Genomic DNA, 22,922 nt, shown 5'->3' with positions numbered 1-22,922 from the left:
AAACCGGTTTTTATGAGAAAAGTTCTTGTCAAATTAACCGGTTTAAAATAATAAAAACTAGTTATTCCTATGTCGGTGTCTATTTTTACATGGCACACCACCAAGCCGACCGGCCGTTGCGTCGCTCGTCGAATAAACCGTTTTTTAAGGTTACAATAAACTTCTTAAAACGTGTAATTGCGCCATGAAAATTTTCGTGATAAGATGAGTGACATAATGAACGTCATAAATTCATAATCGCGGCAGTAATACGGTTGCGAACGTCACCTTGAGGCACATTTCTTTTTTGGTTAGCCTATTTCAGTGTCCCACTGCTGGGCAAAAGCCTCCCCTCGTTTTCTCCACTCGACCCTGTCATTGGCATTTCGCGACGATTTTTGATAGAATGTGTCCAAGTCGACCCACTATCTCCTTTTCGGTCTGCCTGCGCCCTGTCCTGCATCGTCAATGGTGTTCCGTGGGTCCCATTCAGTAAACATTTTATTTTTCTTTAGGCACAAGTCTCCATAGCGGTATAGAGTAATGGGCTGATATCCTGGAGTCTCAAATTCGAGTCTGTGACAGTTAAATACATTTCTCTCGCAAGGCTCGGAAACCGCTTCAGTTTCAAAACCGTAGCGCAAAATCTTTTAATTTCGGTTTCTTTCGTAAAACCGCTTTTCTAAAAACATTTCTATAAAGTTATTTTCACATTAACCGGTATAGAACAATAAAAAACGGTCTCTTTCTATGTCGGTGTCTTTGTTTATGCGGCCCACCGTCAAATAAACCAGTTCATTTGGGTTAGAATAAAGCTCTTAAAACATTCGCGTTCTTATGAAAGTTCGGAGTAAAACCGAAATAAACCGGTATTTACCAAAATGTTTAAAACCGGTTCCGAGCCTTGGTTTCTCGTACTGTTACGTACTGTGCATGCAGAACAAATTATCGTACGCATGACAATGGCAACCCAGTTTAAGATTAAGTATTCATTGTCCGGCACGTAATAATAGACTCCTAATGATGGATTCATGAAATTATTATACATTCAAATTAGAGGACCATTCTTGGAAATTAGTGGAGGTGAATTTAGATAAATTATACTCGCACAATCACGATAGAATTTTGTTGTTGAGTATTTTCAAATTCTCTGGTATTTTCAATGTTATTTTGAAGTTCAACTAAATATTTCGTTTTATAAGCAGAACATGTTAAACCTAATTTTCAATCTTCTACTTACCATCCATATAATTACACGTTTCATATATATTCTGCTATTATTATGTACGTTAACATTATGTACTTAATAATGAACCTGCAGGTCTATTATTCTTAAGTATGTTAAGTACACTACATCGTACGTGAAATCCATTTGTATATATGTTATATAAATTAAAATCCTTAAATTAAAAGGTGCAAACAAATAAACTAATAAGCTTGAAATATATTTAAAAACACAACATAATACATATAAAACTTAAAATCTAAATCTAAAAATAAATAAAACTAATCTTAAAATAAATAATTAAAAACTATTCCCCTGCGGCATGGTGCCGTAGATGCTGGCAGCATTTCCTCGTTGTATCGCAATACTTATTCTCTGTGCGAGGAAGCTGCCAGCTCTACGATCACCGCTGCGTCTGCTATTTTTTTGGATAATTCCTTGAATAGTGTAGATGCATTCGGACCCCACGGGCCAAGGGTCTCGACGCCAAAAGGTACGAAATCGTATTCGGGGCCGAGACCCCTATATTTGATCTTTTTTAAATTTTCGGCCGCCTCTGCCGCCGCGCCGGCTTTTGCAGTTGTGCCGTGGAACTTTGGTATTTTACACTAAAACAATTAAATTTTATAAGAAATTAAGAAAACTTATCATTTCATTTTTTTGTTTTCATTTACCGAACAAAATGAATAAATTATAATTCCTTCTAAAAATAATCATCATGTGCTTTTAATTTAACTGGCAAGATGTAAGCTGTTAAAATATCGGTAGCTTCGTTATATGTCAAATAAGCGATTATATCATGGATAGGGATGTTTGCCAATGATAACGTCCTCCATTAGCAATCCAGTGCATCAAATTTCAATAAGAAATTACCTCCTGTATGTTATTCTGTTTTTTTTTTTATTTATAAATTTCATATTATTTTAAATTGTATTTTTTATTTAATACATGTTATAAGATGTAATGTTTTGAAAGATTTGTTCCGCCGAGTTTCTTGACGGTCCCATATTGGAATACCCTCCTACAATTTAGGACGGATTTAAATCTTCTCGGGTCAGAGGTGTAGAGTTAGAGCCGACGTAGCCTTATTTGACTTTAATAAGCGCATTTTAATATGCCTACTTGGAAAATAAACTATATTTATATAGGTATGTCGAATATGGAATGGTTACTTGACTCAATAATGTTGGTTAAACGTTTTTCAAGATTAATTCTTCATTATCTGCACACTTCCACATTCGTTTACTACATAATAATTTACAATATTAATTACACTTTAAACAATATTAATGGACAAAACACAAAGAAATTAGTCGCGAGGCTTGACCACCAAACTGGCGCTCGAATCGGACAAAAAAAGTACAACATGTAATACTCAAAATGTGTGTTAAGTTAAAAAAAACTTTTCGTCTTTGATATCTGTACCCCTAGTGTAAATATTTTCGACAGCGAAACGTTACGTACGCGTTTGCGTTAAGTGTCATTTTGTATGAGATTTTTGACTTTCCAAAACGTCCCGCTTGGCGCGCTGTTCAAAAACCTATACAAAATGAGACTTAACGCAAACGCGTACGTCACGTTTCGCTATACACTAAATTTACACTAGGGGCACTGATTGTAGTGTAAAATTATTCGATTTCGTGACGTGACGTACGCGTTTGCGTTAAGTGTCATTTAATATGGGATTTAGAAACAGCGCGCCAAGCGTGACGTTTTGGAAACTCAAAATCCCATACAAAATGAGACTTAACGTAAACGCGTACGTCACGTTACGCCATCGAATAAATTTACACTAGGGGTACTGTTAGCAACCTAAAACGGGATAAACGAACTCGATTCAAATCACAGAAAGTAGCAGAAATAATAAAATCCAAATATATTTCTCAGTTTATTGCCGAAACGTGAAGACTTGAAGAGCTTTCAAATAAAACGCAAATTGTAGATAGCATCTAAATTAGGCGGGAAACCCTCATGATGAAATTTGGACAGACAAATATCTCATTATGAAAAGTGGGCCGCGTAATAAGCTTAAGAAATATTTAGGTTTTTTTCAAAATGATAGCAATTTGTGTCGTATATTCTTGAGATAGGGAAATGGTAAGATAAAATTGTATTGTGCGCAATTAAACTTGATTATTACTTTTTATAACGTAGTGCTAAATACTTAAGTATTATATACGCTAAAGTGACTGTTTGTCACCTACCTTTTTACGCTTAAACTGCTATACCGATTTCGTAATCTATGAAGATAGTTTGAGTTCCGGGAAGAAAACATATACCTAAAACAGTTTTTATCGCAGAAATCATCGCTTCAGACGGTAAAAAGAGAGGGGGGGGGGGAGGTTAACTATGGAAAACTCATTTTATGCAGTCGAAATCATGAGCACGTAGTACTTTTTTGTAATATTGCTAATAAATTAGTGCTTTTCTTTTTTTACGTGTCTTCATTTTGCACTATAAACATAATACTAAAATATAGAGGTTCTAGGTGCTATCTAGTTCGAACCAGTTTTGTTGTCATTATTAATAAATATTTTAGGACAATTTTACACAAATCTAGCAAGTCCTACAGTAAGCTCAACAAGGCTTGTATTATATACATAGAAAAATAATTTATTAATTTAATAGAAAACATCCATACTTAGCTCAGGAACAAATTTTAATAAATAACTAAGCTTTCGTAATCGCAATAAGCTACAAAAAGAGGCTCAAAAAAATCCTTATAACGCAATCTCAAAAATAACCTATATTCGATACAGGAACTTCTGTAACAATCTTCTAAAGAAAATTAAAAGAAAATACGAAAGAGAACTCTTAGAAAAGTCTATGCATAATAATAAACTCCTCTGGAAAAACATAAAATCACTAACGTATACTAATAAACCTAATAAGCTTAATGCTGAGCTTTTAAATATTAAACCTACAGCTACGGAATCAGCCGACACCATAAATAAATATTTTGCAAACATAGGTAAAGAACTTGCCGAACAAATCTGCTCAGACTCTCAAGAAGAATTAAACGCTTTCCTGAGCAATATTCCATATCAGTCTGGATCCTTCGTACTACTACCTACCACTCAAGACGAAGTGTATATTACACTTATAAATCTAAAATCAAATAGCGCGCCTGGCTGGGACAATATATCCACCAAATTTCTTAAATACGTTGCCAAGGAAATAGTTCCTATTATCACTCACATAGTGAACCTAAGCTTTACTTTAGGAATCTTCCCTAAATCGCTTAAAATGTCTATTATTACTCCCGTGTACAAGAGTGGAAAGAAGGACGACATTAGCAACTATAGACCTATCTCAGTATTGCCAGTGATTTCAAAAATTCTAGAAAAAATACTGAATAATAGGTTATTAAAATATTTAACCAAATTTAATCTCTTATCTAGCTCACAATTCGGATTCAGACACGGAAGATCAGCTGAAGATGCAGTATTATTTCTTACCTCGTCAGTTGTAGAAGACCTGGATAACAACAACAAGTGCTTAGCTGTCTTCCTAGATCTAAAGAAAGCTTTTGATACAGTCTCTCTTCCCATTCTTGTGCAAAAGCTGGAGCGAAAAGGTATCAGAGGAATACCACTTTTACTTTTCAAAGATTACCTCTATGGTCGACAGCAACGGGTTAAACTAGGCGAATGTGTCAGCGAGGAGGAGGATGTCGAGTATGGCGTACCGCAGGGAAGCGTTCTGGGTCCGACTTTATTTTTAGTTTACATAAACGATCTCTGCGATATGTCCATTCCCAGTGCAAAAATACTCTCTTACGCAGACGACACAGCTATTATTTTTAGCGGAAAATCATGGGGAGAGGCAAGGGTCATGGCTGAAGTCGGAATGGCTCACATCTCAAAGTGGTTAAGGATGAACCTACTAACATTAAATACCAACAAGACAAAATACGTTTGTTTCAGTATCTCACAGCCAACTTCTCAATTAGATTTAAAAATTCACTCCTGTCAGCAATCTAACTTTTCTACTTGTAACTGTCCAACTATTGAAAAAGTCTCAGAAACAAAGTATTTAGGCGTACAATTGGATGAGCATTTGAATTGGTATTCTCACCTTGACCAAGTAATCGGTAGAGTCAGAAAACTGCTCTGGATCTTTAAGTCGCTAAGGCACATTGCACCAGGTAAAACAAATCTTACAAAGTCTCGCAACATCCTAAATGAAATCTATATCTCCCTGGTGCAATCTGTCTTGTTGTACTGCATATCGGTCTGGGGAGGTGCAGCAAAAAGTCGCTTCATCTATCTTGAAAGGGCTCAACGTGCACTCATAAAAGTCATGTACTTCAAAAAAATTAGATATCCCACTGAAATGCTTTATCAAACTAGTGATCTTCTCTCGGTAAGGAAATTATATGTTCTTCAAACAATAATAAAAAAACATAAACTAATACCCTACAACCCCAATTATAAAAACAAAAGAAATATGGTTAATGTAGCTAAATCTTTACGCACGAGAACTAAATTTGCTAGATCGCAGTTTAACTCAAAGTCGTCCTACCTTTATAATAAAATCAACAAAGAATTAGACATTCACTCAAAAACATACCATGAATGTAAATTACATCTCACTAAATGGCTTAAAACTAAAACCTACGAGGAAACGGAGAAACTGCTAAGATCGGAGTACTAGATACATACACACACACGCACACGCGCACGCGCGCACACAAACACACACACACACCCACACACACACACACACACACACACACACACACACACACACACGTACATGAACATCCGTCTCAGTCGACATTCACACCTTAAATTTAATGAAACAAATAAGAATTAACAGGAACAGTGTATCTGATTCTTATTGCATGTCTAAAATCTGTATAATTACCCATACTTGTAGTTATAATATAATATATATATATGTACTAGTTGTAAATCTAGGGAAGAGCGGTGCCTCCCAACACAAGCATTGTTTTGCTTACCGGGCGGCTCCATCCCCTGCATCACAAAAATGTATTTTATTAAGAAATAAACAATTTTGTATTTTGTATTTTGTATAACTACCCTTACCAGAATTTGAACCCGGGTCCTCCTGTCACTAACAACTAAACTACCGGCATAATATATCATATCTTAAAATTATAAATACGAATCCTTCATGAATTTCGGTTATCCGTATTTTTCGGTCCAAATGCGCGGTATGATGTACAGAATTTCAAATGTGTTATCGTTTTATCCTTCTCATTTATCTCCTTAATGATTATAATTTATAGCCTTAATTGTTCCTTTATCATTTCAGCATTCCTTCTCGCTTCGCGTTATCTCGTGCGCAAGGTTAATTTATTTTATTCAATTAAGATCCGTAATTTTCATTGCAGATTTATTTTGGAAATTAAAGTAGATAAATGTTATGTTAATAAACATGCCAAGTTTCATGTAATTTAAGTATCTCGATAAAAAATGGAAACGTAACTTAGATTGTATGGGGGGCGGCTTTTTGGCGGCGGGTTTATGTGGTTCTTAAGTGCAAGGGAGATACCTGACGATACGACTCAGTGTATTTTGCGCGCACCAATCAACGCGAGCGATGTATCATATCAATATTAAGTACCTGGGCGACCGAGCTTTGCTCGGTTATAACTATTTATTGTAATATGGTGGTGTATAGGTGATAATCTTAACTACATTTTTTTACTAAATTAAACTTGTCTAAAACAATAAAAATTAAAAAATTATATATAAACTTGAACATATAAAAAAAAAACAAAAGTTAGTCACCGGGCGAGATTCGAACCCGTAACACTTGTTTCTAGCCATCCGCGTCTTAATCCGCTGGACCAGACAGACAGTGGCCGGCAACACGAAATTAGCGACCATATTCTGCGTCGAAAGAAAAACGCATGAAAACTCGAAAACACGCGTTTTCCCAAACATAAGACTAATCTAGATAGATTTTATAATTTTCAATTTCATTTATTGAGAGACCAACTGAGATCAATTATTGTTAGTAAAAAATGTATATCTTAAAATATATGATTAGTACTATACACAATAAATTAATGATGATTAAGAATAAATAAATTAATTGAAATTGAAAAGAAGTGAAACTAAATCAAACAGAATACAATAAAAACAAAATTCGATCAAATAAAAATAAATACAAATAAAATTAATTTTAAAATGTTTCATTCAATATAGCTATTAATTAATACAGATGTCAAATTTGATAAAATGTCACTTCATACAATTTCGCTATTCTATACAGTTGTCAGGATGTCAGTGTAGATATTTCACATCCCGGTTCAGGTGCAAACTACAACAGCGGTTGAGATATACAGAATCTACCCGTTCAGATATAATTCTCAGAATGCTGTTGGTACTGGCGCGGATCCGGCGCACCAGGGATGTACAACGCTTGCGCATAGTCGCGTGGAAACAGTCCACCCGCGCCTCGGCAAACATCCCTGATGCACTACAGTATCGCGGCAGCCCCATCAGCACCCTGAAAGCGTTATTGAACTGTACACGAAGAGAATTGTACCGTCTTACTGTGTAGTCCGCCCATAGGCCGCTAGTATATAGGGAAGTACAGTACGCCCTGAAAAGAGTGACCTTGACCTGATTAGAGCATTTAGCGAACCTACGGGCGATCATATTAGCTCTAATAGACAATGCTCTTCGTTCGCGTTCAATGTCTGTATCGTCTTTAAGGTCAGAAGTCACAATATGTCCGAGATATTTAAATTGTGACACTACAGTGAGTACCTCCCCGTTTAATTTTATAGGTGGGACATCGCATGGGCATTTGTTTCTAACCCTAAAGACCATACATTCGCTCTTTCTAACGTTATACTTTAAACCGTGACTATTAGCGTACCGCTCACAGACACCTATCAGTTTAGTGAGCCCACAGGGAGAGGCACTCAGCAGCACCATATCGTCGGCGTAGCTGATATTATTTACGCATACTCCATCAATATGGCACCCGATGCGGGTGCTGCTGAGCTCCTCTATCAGTGCATTTACATACAGGTTGAAGAGCTTAGGCGAACTCAATCCTCCCTGCCTTACTCCGCACTTCAACCTGTATGCATCCGACAATGCTCCCGCCCATCTAACGACATTCGATTGGTTTTGATACCAGTACTTCAGAACTTTATTTAAGTCTGGTGGCATGTTAATGTCATTCAGTTTTTGCCAGAGGATGTCATAATTAACCATATCGAACGCCTTCGATAGGTCAAGGTAGCATGCGTATACATTTGTCTGTCGGTCAGTGTAATATTTGACAGTATGCTTAAGACTCAAAATTGCACTTTCGGTCGATACACCCGATCTAAAGCCAAATTGATTGTCGTGTATTCTTAGATATTTGTCAATATGAGAATCAAGCACACTGTCAAACACTTTGCCTAATATGGTCGCAAGCGAAATGGGCCTATAGTTGTTTTTGTCGCTAATGTCACCGGTTTTGTTCTTCACTATTGGCACCACCACAGTCCTCATCATGTCATCTGGCAGGAAAGCGTGTCCTATACAAAATGAGTACAGCATAGCCAATACCCTTGGTAGATGCGGTCCAGCATGCTGGAGGTGCTCAACACTGAGGCCCTCATGACCTGGAGACTTACCCCTTGTCATACACTTAATGGCTTTCTTCACTTCATTAGCCGTAAACTTGGTAGTTATCTTCTGGCCACGAGAGCCAGTATCTACCACCCCTTGCGACTGTGTTGATGCCAAAGGTGATTCGACTTGAAAAAATCTTCTAAACATGTTGGCAATACTTTTATTATCACTGACACCCTCCACGCTCACCGGAAGGCCCGGTTTAGAATTGAGTCTGTTAGTGGACTTCCAGAAACTCTTAAAATCTCGCTTAGAGTGGTGCTCACATATAATATCTAACTTAACTTTATACCCCCAAAAACCCCCATATACCAAATTTCAGCAAAATCGTTAGAGCCGTTTCCGAGATCACAGAAATATATATATATATATATATATATATATATATATATATATACAAGAATTGCTCGTTTAAAGGTATAAGATATCGAAATAACAGATTTACAATCGTAATTCCATCATTGTACCTAATTATTTAACTCGTATTACGAATTTCAATGTGGCTGTGAAATTATTTAAACGTAATTACCATATATTATGATTGAATAGTAATTAAGTCTACGTAGTCATGCTTATATTTGCATAAGTAGGGATCTTACTAGTTAGAATATTTGGCAGGTACAAATGTATGTAAGTAAAGACGGTCACAGGTCTTATCAGCAGTGTTAAACTGACATATTCGCTAACGTCTGTGTAACTTACTGGTTCGAAACCGGTTTATAAAATACCGGTAAATACCGGTTTATTTCGGTTTTCCTCCAAACTTGTATAAGAACGCAAAAGTAATAAGAACTTTATTGTGACCTAAAAAAACTGGTTTATTAGATGAGCGACGAAACGGCTGGCCGGGCTGGTGGTGTGTGTGTGTTGTCATAAAAACCGGTTTAAAAGTAACGGTTTTTCGAGTGAAACCGAAATTTGCGCCAAGTACATGATCACGGTTTGGAAAAACCGGTTTCTGATCCTTGCATCTTGCTCGCACTAATATGCCAGTACGCGCGCGATTCAAAGAGAGTAAGTTACGCTCACTCTAGCGAATATATCAGTTTCAAACTGGTGGATAGGTAAAGTCACGTCTAAAAATATTGATACGGACAAAGTGCCAAAAATATGTATACACGACCTTAATGTCCATATATTAAGGTTGTGTGTAGATCTTTTTGGCACTTTGTCCTAATCGATATTTTCAGACGTGTAGCCTTTTAGTTCGAGGAAACATTCCAAACACACCTGCCGCCGTAACAACAAAGGGGTCTTCCCACAGATATAACATATACTAGATAACGCAAGAGGCAGTGCCGGATTAACCATTAAGCAAAATAAGCACTTGCTTAGGGCACCACGTCTAGGGGGGCGCCAAAATCGTTGGCAAAAAAACGGGTAGTTTGTACATGAACCTTTATGCGTCGTGTATAGGGCACGTAAGCGCGTCTCCAACGCAGGTCCCTACGAGGAGGCCCATTCCATCAGGCTTGCAATATCGCCGTTGCGCTGTCCAAAGCTGATACGAGTATGTGCGCGATTTTTGATTGACAAATAGTTACCTAGCAACAATACACATAAGGTATTAAATCATTTAATTAAAATCGCGCATTAATCAGATTTGGAAAGCGCAACGACGATACTGATTTTTTTTCTCATACTTTACCCATGGGTTCGTGGTTGATTTTTGATTTCCAGTATTCTGCAAATCTGTCAGCCTTTGGGCCAAAGGGCCTTATACACCCAACGTAGAGCTCAGTTTTAGAAAGCTACTTGTCTTAAACCCTACGTGGAGCTTGTTCTTCAGCATTCTCGGAGTGTCGAATTTAATAGTAGATCTACACTTTTGTCTTAATTTATAATTATGTCGTGTCCGAATTTCGCTCTCTTGCAACTCGGCCTTCGGCTTCGCACCGAAGTCTTAACAGATTTTCGAGGATCGGAATTTGTCACTCATGCTGCCCGAGCTCTTGCACAAGTTGCACACCAGATTGGTTTGCGACGTATTGCAAACGGCCAAGCTGCAGAGCCGCGATCGTGCGAACTAATTGTCAAAGTTTTATTATAAAAAAACTGATGACGGAATCAAAGGCTAAAGTGCAGGTTTGGGGCCCCACGAAGGTCGAAAACCAAAAGCATATGGTTTTATTTGAACCAAAGGTTTCCTTTACCATAATTAATCTTTGTTTTTCTAAGATGTAATTAAAAAGTGATGCCACCCAGATTTTTGATTCAGGTTTATTTCAGCTTCGGCGAAGTCGGTCAGTCGGAGGTCAATAACTGTTTAAGTTTAGGTTCTAAGTTACTATCAAATAGGTGCAGCGGTTATTGATTCCCCACATAAACTTCCACCCTCCTTTACACATCTTTAGCGATGATTTTTTAGATTAAAACTATCCTGTCCTTTCTTGGGAGTAAACTAATTATCTCTATACCAAATTTCAACTAAATTGGTTCAGCGGTTGAAGCGTGAAGAAGAATATTTAAAAAAATTAAAAGTTTACATGTTTCCACTTCGGAATGGTGTCAATGTTATACCATATTCGTAAATGAGTTCGGCATTCCCGATTTATACGAAAACGATACCAAACATAGCCTACTAGCTTAACTGATGTAGATAACAAGATAAAGTTGAGAGCCCACCCCCTCCTCTAAAAATGTACACTACAAAACTTGGTGGCTCCACTTCTTAACTAAATCAACCCTTGGGTCCTAACTCCTAGGGGCCAATCCTGCCAAAGGAAATCTTCGGTTCGAAACGCCTATTTCATCGGCTGCAATTAACTCTAATCAAGTGCCCTTTTGAGCGAGGCCAAATGCGGAGCAGCAGGAGTGCCATGATCACATTGGTTCGATTTCGTCAGGTCTTATTCATACTCGGCTTTTTACTTTATGCAAAAGTTAGCCTTAAGCCTCACATAAATTTGGCCATGTGTCCAAATCCAGGCTTTCGTCTCTCGCGGCTGAGCATTATGCCTTGTGTACAATTCGCAATTGGTTTTTTTTATAGCGCGCCGCCATCAGACTCTCCGGGCGTCTAACCTTGTGAGGACCTCAGCCTTCGGCCTCATTCACACAATTTGTCAATTCCAAGTTCTGCTTTTTTGCAGCGTGGCCTTTGGCCTCATACGTAAAAGCGCCGATCGGACCGCGCTTTAAGCCTTATGAAGAGCTCAGCTTTCGACTTAGTTTTTAAGACACTTGGCCATAGATTCTTGCCAGAGCTCGGCCCTGCTGAAGCTCAACCTTAAGCCTCACATGAATGCGCTTCTCAGAAAAGCTCTCTTTTCAACCCTGTGTGAAACTCGACCTTAGTCCTCGCTTACACTGGGTATTTTTTCAGTCACAAAACCCAGTTCTCTCGCAACTCCGCCTTTAGGTCTTGCTCGGAAGCGCCAAGTGGGCACTCCGGATCTTCAACCTTATGAGTTCGGCCGTTGAATTCGTTTTTTGACTATTGCCTCCATTGGTTCAATTCCAAGCACTGCTATCCTGCAGTACGGTCTTCGGCCTCGCACGATTGCCCGCCACGGTAGAAACAACTGAGGGTCAACCGCGAACCACGTTCGACGTGTTGTCTCCCTGTCGCACATACGAATGTACAATTGCCTCTGGGCCTCAGTCCTTATGTAACTTTCGGGTTACTTTTGGTCACGTTACTTCTAGGTTTTATTTGTGAAGTGAACCAAAGCAGGTTTTAATCACATAGTTAGCCGGAAAGGCAAGTACAAAATCATAGATATAGGTAATTTCAGTCATTTAGTTCACGCATGCTTTGATAAAGGTGACATTAGGATGGCGACTGCACCAGCATTATCTACTGTTGCAACGTTACTGCTGCAGCACTGTACATTTCCTTGATAAAATAAATAATGGATTGAAAATACAAATTGCAGCAATAATGCGACCATGAACGTCACTTAGTTTACCAAAAAAAAACAATGTTGTCAATGTAATCTGGATGAGCCTAGGCAAAGGGGGCACCAAGATCTAGAATGCTTAGGGCATCAAAATTTCTTAATCCGGCACTGGCAAGAGGCATCTAATTAGCGTGTCCGTCCGTATCCCGACCAAGCGTCGAGGTTGGCTGTCGCCACTGACACTCCACGCGCGTCAGTTGTTGCAGCCGGACGTCCGTGAAAACTCAAAAAATGACTAATGACAATTAACTGCGTGTTAATTAACTGCAACTGCCCAAAAATTGCGAGCACACAAAGACAAGGACATATTTCTTATCACAGGTAAGTAATTTTAAAAATCGATTCGTGATTGTAGGGAGATGGGAGTGAGAAAGCGAGACACAGACAGCAGATATGTATAAAATCTATGAGTATGAGCGAGGCAGCTGAATCGTAGCCGGGCGGAGAGATATCGCGGCCTTTGAATCGGTTTGGTTTCCCGTCACAAAATTTTGGCTGTGACGTCACAGTAGTTGGTAAAAAGTCGGCAGGCTTGGATCCAATACATATTATAAATATTCGGGTTTGTAGTGTCAACTCGGTTCAAAAACGGAGCCCAATTCCGATCAAAAGTGGTTGCTATGGTTTTGAAGTGGTTTTCATACGAACTTTCTTCTCACTGACTGACTGACTCACCTATCATCAAAAATCTAACCCAATTCGTCGTATCCAAGCCAGTTAAAAACCGTAAATGGTTGTTAAACCTATTTGCAACTCTCAGCAGTGTCTGGAAACATAATTATAAACAGAGCTAAAGTAATTTTTTTTGGCTAGTACTTTAAAAAAAAATTGAATATTAACGTTGAACATGACTATTAGGTACAATGTCTTATTAGAGCCTACCATGGAGCGCGCCATGCTCGGTATCAAGCTTCAAGATCGAGTAAGGAATGTCGAGATCCGTCGTCGCACCAAGGTGCTAGACGTGGGTTGCGTCATAACCAGGGGTCGGACAAAAAGTGCGGATGACGTAAAAATGACGTAATCTTGCACACAGGATGATGTTTGAGTTTGTATTTAAACTTCCGTGTGACATGTAGTAACAAAGTAGTATTAATGAAGTAACAAAATAATCGTAAATAAATCCATGGAATTAATAATACAGGTGGTAGGGTGATGTAGTGAATAAAATAAATTTCACGAAACTTGTTACCATAAGGTATAATTATTTGAAATTAGTTAGAACAAGTCTGTGGGATTGCCACAATATTCGAGTAAAGATGATATTTTAGAGCGTTTTCTTATACATTAGTAAATATAAATTTTAGCTAAATATAATCGTGAAGATACAATAGCTAATCAATAACGAAGTCAATTTATTGTTCATCTGATTGACAATGTGTCAGTCAAAAACGTACTTACTCATTTCAAATGGCGATATCGTTTAATAAGGAGGTTGATAAATGATAAGTGATAATTGTTTATGAAAATCAAAAATACTATTTGAAATCATCCTATAAGTGGTTTGACGTCATCCGCACTTTTTGTCCGACCCCTGGTCATAACCAACCTAAAATGGAGTTGGGCGGGACATGTTGCTAGGCAGAGTGATGGCAGGTGGACTAAAATTTTAACGGAATGGTGGCCGCTTTCGGATGAAAGAAGCCCCTGGCGTCCGTTGGCTCGTTGGGTGGACGACATTCGGAAAATTGCGGGACACTTCTGGATGCGATTCGGGACAAGTGGCGTACTGGAAGAGAGGCCTATGCTCAGCAGTGGGCGATAAAAGGCTGATATGATGATGATGATGATGATGACCATGCAACACGTATACTTAAGGCTAGGACAATATTATACCGGGCTCACCGTTCACCGGTACACATACACTTTGATACTCGTACACATACAACTACTCTGAATGTATACTTCTGTTTGAAGTTTTGCTCGCCAAATCCCACTGAAGAGTTTATGGGAACCGATTTTTTAAATATTTTAGGTGATTATATCCGTCTCGCCAACGGAAGTAAAATCAGTGCGATAAGGACAACGCTAGGTTAGGTTTAAAATCCTGCGTAATAATCTCAAAAAACTGTTTAGTACTTTGACTGTCTCCTCCTCCAAAACTTAACCAAATGTAACGAAATTTTGAAATCTAAATGGTAATGAAATTGTCTGTGTAGGACTGCTTTGATTTTTAGGTTAATTGATGTCAGTTTTGAATACCATGCTTCTCTTTACGGTCTAGTTAATTAGGCCGTTTTTGCGAATATTTGAAGTGCACTAGCGCCTTAATAAACAAAAACAATCAAAAAAAGCAAAACTGTGGTCTGACTCAGAAAAAGTCATCGCTCCAACTTCAAAAATCATGGAGAAAACAGTAGAGTACGTTTGTGAATGAATGAATGAAAGTTTATGAAAGTTTATTCACAAGAACATATGGTACATTAGATATCATTAACATTTTTGACCCTTGATATGCTCGGCCCTAGGGCATGTGAAAATTATTTGTATTGACACAGTTTATGCAGGACACAGTTTATGTTTATGTTATTGACACAGTTTGTATGGAGAAATGACCACTCCTGTTGCCTCTTAAGTGGGCCCGCCTGTTCGCGTTCATTTAATGGGTTATCAGGGCTCGTAAAATTGGCACGCCGTGGTCATTGGCACTCCTTGGTTATTGTCACAAGTTTTGCGGGAGAGGTTTTTTATTACATATTTACGAGCGGAACGCGCTTAATGAGCCTTTCAAGTAGAGTTTTTATTAGTTGATATTATGAAATAGAACATTGTGCAACGAGGGGAGTAAATATTGGACATGAGGATGATAGTTCCTGAAAACAGCAGGAGGGTATTAAATTTACAGACCCGAGTTTGCAATGTTCTCACCCCCGGAGTTACACACAATGTTTTTCATCACGCTTGCGAAGAAAAAACTAAGTTTTAAGCTAAATAATTCTTAAATACGCTGACATTTCAAACATTCGTCCGCCATATTGTCATTATTTGACAAGTTAGGCATCGAAGGCACAGACCTATCCCAGACACCCACCAGGAATATGCCAGAAGCATTTTTTGACCTACTTATAAAACTATTATACGACTACTGACTTATAAATAAAATGCAAAATAATTATATAAGCGCGGGATACGTCACAATGGAAAACATTGACTATGGTGAACTTTGTTTGAAATTGATGTTCACTAGAAAGCCATGACATTAAAAATAGTTTTTGTAAGTTGGCAGTAATATACTTATTGTTAGTTTGGACACTGTATTTATTTTGATTTTGTTAGGTTGGTATAGTAGGTATCATTCAAGATGACGCGTAGATTTGTCAAATCTAACCTTCAATGATATGACAATCGAGTCGAGACACGCGTCTTCGTGAATGACATGATCTATAGCCATTAATCGCAGTATCGTTTTAGCGATTTTAAAGCACAAATGCTATTGGAATAGACAATAATATACTTTTCTTCAAATCTATTAGGTATGTATGGTCTTATGTGAGTACTGTTAGAGTAGTAGAAAAAGAAACTTTATTTTTATTCATAGAAAAATATTAGGTACCATATAGCAGTTAGATTAAGATTGAAACCAATTATATATTCGTTTATACACCTATCTATACTCTATAGGTAGTATAACTACAAAATAGAATCTTCAAATTCCTTTGAACTAGGTGCGCTCCAATTCGCCCAGGTCGGAAGGGAATAAGATGTTGGTATTCCTCAAATACCCAACGCACGGAATGTAGATAATAAATGGCCTTCCAAATAGGACTATTTAGCGATAACCGTCGCTTGACTTGCCTACCTTAATTAATACGTCTGTGTACGCCCTTATCGACTGCATGAGACAGGAGAGGAAATTAATGTTTCTAATTTGTGGGATATGAGAATAGTAGTTGTGTTGTGATATCTGATTGTTCGAATCCTGGGGATCGATTTTTTAATTTCGAGCGCTCGATTTCGTCACTTGAAAATCTATGGAAAACAACGATGCGCTATTTAAAATTACTTTATTTATTTCCTAACTCGAAGATTCTCCTAACATGCGGTAAACAACACAATAGCAACTAAAGATGTGTAAGCAATTTATAGACTAAGCCCGGCGTAATGCAATTAAGAACATCTACCCAAAGATACACTAGATGGCGCTGGTGTCGAGTTACATCACGCAGGCGTTAGTCTTTCCAGTTACATTATACATTTATTATTAATACACATTAGTACCTATGCAAACCGATCATTAGATGGCGCTGACTTCGAATTACATCGCGCAAGCGTTAGTCTTTCACAGTTTTATGCCATGAATTACGAGAAAGTGTGCAAAACCTCTCCCTAGATGGCGCTACCATCTAGTTACATCGCGCAAGCGTTAGTTTTTTATAGAATAGTTAAGTTCCAGCGGAAGCCAGCTGCGCTCGACACCACTTGGTTTTTATGTACGATTAACAATGTGTTACCAGGTTGCTGTGGCTAAGTCGATAAAGTCATATCGATAAACTATCGATATTTCTTACAATTTTAATTTTACTTAAAAGGATTAACTATACCTGAAATTAACAAAGAACGCTTTCATTATTTATCCTGGTTATCAGATCACGATTTTACGTGACAAAACAGGTTGTGGGTTTACTCTGTCACGAACTGCGTTTCCCTTTTTGTGCATTGGTAACAGTTACCAATTATTTTAAAAACTGCCAAATTACGATAAAGCAAGTAAAGCAACTATCGTTATCGCCACTTTACTTTTTCAGTTATTCATTTCAAGATTTTAATTATTTTTCCATTTCTACATTAACCAGATCTAGATTAGATAGAGGTACTCTACCCGTATTGGTACCGGGCACTGTCAGTGTACATCTCATCGAATAAAAAATATTTGTTCGAGCTAAATCTACGTCACGAAATAGCAATTGAGTCAATCCGTGATCAGTCCACTACAAGCTCAAATGGAACTAGTTTTCCGAATGGCCAGTCACAAAAAGTGTGAAAAGATTTCTCCTAGAGCAGGTGACCTTATAGAAACAGTTGAATGGGTTTTCAATACGAAATTTCAATTGGTTTCTATTTGGCTTATTCACACAATTCGTCTTAACAAACTTACTCTCAATGTTTTTCGATTTGGGACTCGTATTACGTATTGTATTTTATTTATTCAGGGGTAAAAAGTGGTTACTAAATAGTGTCAAAGATGAAGCCTATCCTAGACGTCCAAAAAATGTCATGGCTTCGGGATTGATCTCCAAAATATATGATAGGTATTATATGGTTTTGGCAGATCGACATGCCAATCGTTAAAGCTCCGTAGCGTAGTGTATCTTTCTCTCTCTTTGTCACTTTTCCATTTTAGTGCGACAGTGACAGGCGTTTCGTTTGCTACGAATTAACGGTTGGTGTGTTAGCTACGCCATAAAATAAATAATATTACTACGTACAGAAAGTTCACTCTAACAAAACGCGTCTATTATGACAAATATGACCGCTAGGTGGCGCAAGCGGGAGCAGGCGTCCGTTCCATATGATAGCGGTACGTAGCGTTAAAGAGAATTTGAAATAGAGGGTATTGTCAAAGAAAACTTTGTAGCGACGTAAATGTTATGCCATTTTTCGACACATAATTAAAACTTTTAGAACGCCATTTGGCTTTGATCCTTATTATTTCACTGATATGTGTTCAATTTGTTAAATATCTTAAAGTGGCGTTTTCTTCGTAGGCTCATTCGTACTCCCCCCCCCCCCTTTTTGAACCATGGGTCCAAAAAAAAAGTGGTGAAACTAAAGCTCAGTAAAGACTTTCAAGGAAAATTATAGCGAATAATTATGCTAGATTCAGTAGTTTTTGCATTTTTGAAAAAATATATATTCTGACGAACGGGGGACAGGGACGGAGCCCAATTGAGCATGGTCCGACATGCCGATTGGCCGGTTTATTTATTTATTTATACTACGTCGGTGGCAAACAAGCATACGGCCCGCCCCATGGTAAGCAGCCTCCGTAGCCTATATACGCTTGCAGTTTCAGAGGAGTTACAGGCGCGTTGCGCACCCTCGTTGACTTCTGGCAACCTTACTCACCGGCAGGAACACAACAATATGAGTAGGGTCTAATGTTATTTGGCTGCGGTTTTCTGTAAGGTGGAGGTACTTCCCCAGTTGGGCTCTGCTCTAGATCTGGAATGACATGACATGACCTTTTCCAAGGAAAAACCAAAATAAAATTTTAATATTTTAATATTATAATTGACTCCGTATCTGAATTGGCTACTTGACAGTTTTTTGTTAATAATGTCAATCGATCTTGATTTTCCTGAGGATCAAATGTCTATATAAGACTCATAGCATTTAAGCAACACAAAGGTCAGGAATTAAAGTTTGACGCTCGCACTAGTCGGACTCGACCATTGAAAGTTTCAAAGTCTGTCCTAAATGTATGGAAGATCACATTTTGACCGTGAAATATTGCGTTTAATGTATATAGTTGCCTAGTAGTCTTTCTTGCCCGTTGTGTGCACGGGACTTCGCAAATAAAATCGGCTACGCGAGCCACTTGCGAGCACACGAACGTATTCGACGGAGCTGAATCAGTCGCCGTGGTCGAAACCGGCCGGGAGAGTATATATATAGTTGCCATACAATTTATTTTTCAATAAAATGTAAGGAATCGAATGGCACCATTTTCCTTTTCTTTCTGAAAGTAAAAAAAAATTGTCTTTGAAGCCTTGTATTTTTTTATAATCTCAGTCTTTTTAAATTCCACTTTTTTTATAATGCACATTTTCCATCCATTTAGCTAACTTTTGTTATAATATTTAATATTCAGTACCCAATTGAACCTGTCGTGAGACATATTTACTAACATTAAGATAATTTTAGGAATTCGCATTCACGTGTTTTTAGTTAATTGCGTGACATGCATATCTCAATGACTGCGTATTTATATCTAATAAGTTTTTGGCAAAAATTTCATTTTTGGCACAAGCTTTTATCGCTGACTGTTTTTTCTTTCCACACGCAACTAATCCTCATCGAGCCAATTCTAAAAACCGCCCAAACTCAATAAGGTTGCATTGTTTTATCACAGAGTTCCTATGGACACATTCTGTCTCCATCATGAGATCAGCTCGATAGTACCTTAATATTGCATTGTCACCCGACTTACATATGTATGCAAATTTTCAGCTCCATCGGAAACCAGGAAGTGGGTCAAATTTAACTTGCAAGATTCGACCCGTAGGTAAGTACATACATAGGTACTTTGCAAGTTAAAATACAGCTTGTAAAATCTTGCAAAAGTAATCTATAAGTATTTCTACTATTTAAACTACCGTTCAGTATTCGAGAAAGCTATTAAATTCAACCATGCGTGAATTTCAATCGGTATGCGGAATTACGTATTCAGAGATAAAATCAAATGGATACCGGCACAGGTGTATATCTTAATAGTCACGCGAGTGTACGTACAGTCACGTCTGAAAATATCTATACGGAAAACGTGCCAAAATATACACGACCTTATCGCCCATATATTAAGGTAGTATATACATATTTTTAGCACTTTCTCCGTATCGTTATTTTCAGACGTGACCAGTCAGCCAGTCAGTCAGTCTTACTGGTTCCCGCCATTTTGAATTGTTATATAAAGGCGGGTAAGCGGTGACAAGCGGCCAGTTCGAGTACGGACAAGTTACAGTGAAGACGTCTTGGAATATTTATTGTAAATTGGTTGTTATTATGTTTGTAACAAATGAATAAAGTTATACTTGTACAAGTATTCGTTATTATCAGAAACCCGGTAGGATATTTACAAGCGTGAACGTAACTTACTTTATATGCATCTCGCTCGTACCGGCAGTCTGGCATATTAGTGCGAGCGAGATGTAAAGTAAGTTACGCAGAGGTTAGTGTAATATGTCAGTATTAAACTTGTAGTAGCCCTACTTGGCATCTAGGTACATATGTAGGTACAAATATCGCGAAGGCCGAATCGTTCAAGCTTAAAGTTGAAATTTCCGGAACGCTTAGTACGTGGCACTCGAGAATTTTTGGTGAAATGCGGTGTAAAGTACATTTCACGGACGCTAGGAAAGTAATAAGACCGGTATTTTACATAACATACCAGGGTTCCCGGTTCACAAATGTCACAAATGCAAATATAGTCTCTTTCCGTGTGCATTTTTAGGGTTCCGTAGTCAACTAGGAACCCTTATAGTTTCGCCATGTCCGTCTGTCTGTCTATCTGTCTGTCTGTCCGAGGCTTTGCTCCGTGGTCGTTGCTAGAAAGCTGAAATTCGGCATGGATATATAAATCAATAAAGCCGACAAAGTCGTACAATAAAATCTAAAAATTTAATTTTTTTGAGGGTGCCTCCCCTGCACGTAAAGTGGGGGTGAATTTTTTTTTTGCTTCAACCCTACAGTGTGGGATATCGTTGGAAAGGTCTTTCAAAACTAATAGGAGTCTTCAACAAACATTTTTTGATAAAGTAAATATATTCGGAGATAATCGCTCCGAATGAAAAAAAAATGTGTCCCCCCCCCCTCTAACTTTTGAACCATAGGTCCAAAAAATATGAAAAAAATCGTGGAAGTAGAGCTTAAGAAAGACATTAAATGAAAACTATAGCGGACATGATCAGTTTAGCTGTTTTTGAGTTATCGCAAAAAGTTTCCCCTTCATAGTAAAAAGACTTACTTTAATTAGGTACTGATTATGCAAATTTGCCTATTTGTTTAACTCGGGTGAAAGGTACCGTTTCATCCCTTGGTTAACAATTTACTATACTTTAAGCTCCAGTTTAGCTTATTGTGACGGAAGAGTAACTACGGAACCCTACACTGAGCGTGGCCCGACATGCTCTTGGCCGGTTTTTTCCTGATTAAAATGGGTGAGAATTCAATATAATTACTACAATTTTACGTTAGCCCTTCTTCTTATAGATCGTGTCATTCACAAAGACGCGTGCCTTGACTCGTATTTCATGTTATTATAGTATAGATTTGACAAATCTGCGCGTCATCGTGGATGACACGATAAGCTAATACCGATCCAAGGCAAGTCGGTGAGAACAGAGGGCTTACCGCCAACACCGAAGTTCGCAATTTGCGGGCATCTTTCTCTTTTACGCAATTAAGGCGTAAATTAGAGTGACAGAAAGATGCCCACAGTTTGCGAGCTTCGATGTTTGCGGTAGGCCTTTCTAAATAGGATTCGATATTAAAGGATTCCATAATCATTTTGATTGTCTTTCCGAGCAATCGAAGTTGAGAATTCATTTCGTTTGGTTTGAAGGGCTCATTTGTACAGGATGATTCAGGAGACGTGAGCAGGATCAAGCCTGCGCATTCAGTAAGTTATAAGCAACTGTTTCCCAACATTATTTGTGAAATTAAGGTTAATTAAGTTTATACTGTTAAAAAAAGTTTTATTTTATTTACAACATTCATGGTTACCCTACAATTCAAATAATTCCGTCAAATACCGATTCACTTTTTTTCTTTGACAAGTGTCATATATAAATGGCTTCAGTCTGGTTACTTTTGAAATCTCATATCACACTCAAGTGTGAGATTTTATTTTCTTCATTTTTCATAATCAACGTTCAAAAGCGGAGCGGGCGTTATGACATCAGATAACGCCCGCTCCGCTTTTCGCCGTAAGCTTTAATGGCTCCGTGAATGCAGTTATCTAAGGTCCAAGTTCGAGTTTATAACAGCCCGTCCTGGCTGTGTCCTTCGTGCTTCTCGTATTCTGAAGCTGTCTGTCCTCCCTCATCGGACTGGATTCTTGTCCAAGTTGCGTAAGCACTTCTTTGAAAACATTCGCGACTAGATGTCTACGTGATATCTCACACACTGGGTACATAAATTATTATATATAAGTATGTATATTTATGCTGTACATTTTAAATATATTCAATATATAACATAGTTACCTCGACTTCTATCTATTCTCATACCCACTTCAATCCTGCACCAAACTGTCTCTGTTTAGCCCAATGGTTGACTGGTAGAGAATGCCTTAAGGCATTAAGTCCGCCATTTGTACTCATTTTTTTTTAAATTGTGCAATAAAGTTTAAATAAACAAATAAGTAACGGTTAAAGAGGTTTAATTCAGTCTTATTGTTGGGTGTTCATGATTATAGATAAATTTTGTCCATGCCAAAAATAAAAATAAAAATAAAAAACGGAAAAAGTGTGATTGTTTTACTTAAAT

The 22,922-nt window shown here is 37.9% G+C and overlaps 1 protein-coding gene across 4 annotated transcripts in view; it reads right to left on the bottom strand.

Annotated features, from left to right (window-relative positions):
* Window positions 1-22,922, bottom strand: part of LOC133517315 (uncharacterized) — a 132,383-nt gene that overhangs the window by 74,437 nt on the left and 35,024 nt on the right. The window lies entirely within an intron of this gene.

Source organism: Cydia pomonella, chromosome 4 (genome assembly GCF_033807575.1).
Source record: "Cydia pomonella isolate Wapato2018A chromosome 4, ilCydPomo1, whole genome shotgun sequence".
Taxonomy (NCBI): Eukaryota; Metazoa; Arthropoda; class Insecta; order Lepidoptera; family Tortricidae; genus Cydia; species Cydia pomonella.
The sequence above is the reverse complement of the archived record's forward strand: the minus strand, read 5'-3'. Positions and strand labels throughout refer to the sequence as shown.